The sequence below is a fragment of the Penaeus monodon genome, chromosome 24 (genome assembly GCF_015228065.2).
Source record: "Penaeus monodon isolate SGIC_2016 chromosome 24, NSTDA_Pmon_1, whole genome shotgun sequence".
NCBI classification, from domain to species: Eukaryota; Metazoa; Arthropoda; class Malacostraca; order Decapoda; family Penaeidae; genus Penaeus; species Penaeus monodon.
Window position 1 is genome coordinate 11,904,089 of NC_051409.1, and position 240 is coordinate 11,904,328.

Consider the following 240-nt stretch of genomic DNA (forward strand, 5'->3'; position numbering starts at 1 on the left):
GCCCGGCCAATGTCACTATCAATCTCGGCAGTGACAAGGAAAGTTAAGTCCTTCCCACGAAACGGCGCGGGCGGCTCGTGTTACCTCGAACACTATTTCCATAAGCGATACCTCGACCTCGACTACCTGTTTTACCTGATTGAACAGTGAACAGTGAACACCCTGGATCCCATCTGTTTCGCCTCCTCCGTCGACGTCTGTTGCACTCGAGTTTTGTTTAGGCCACTGTCCATCCATTAG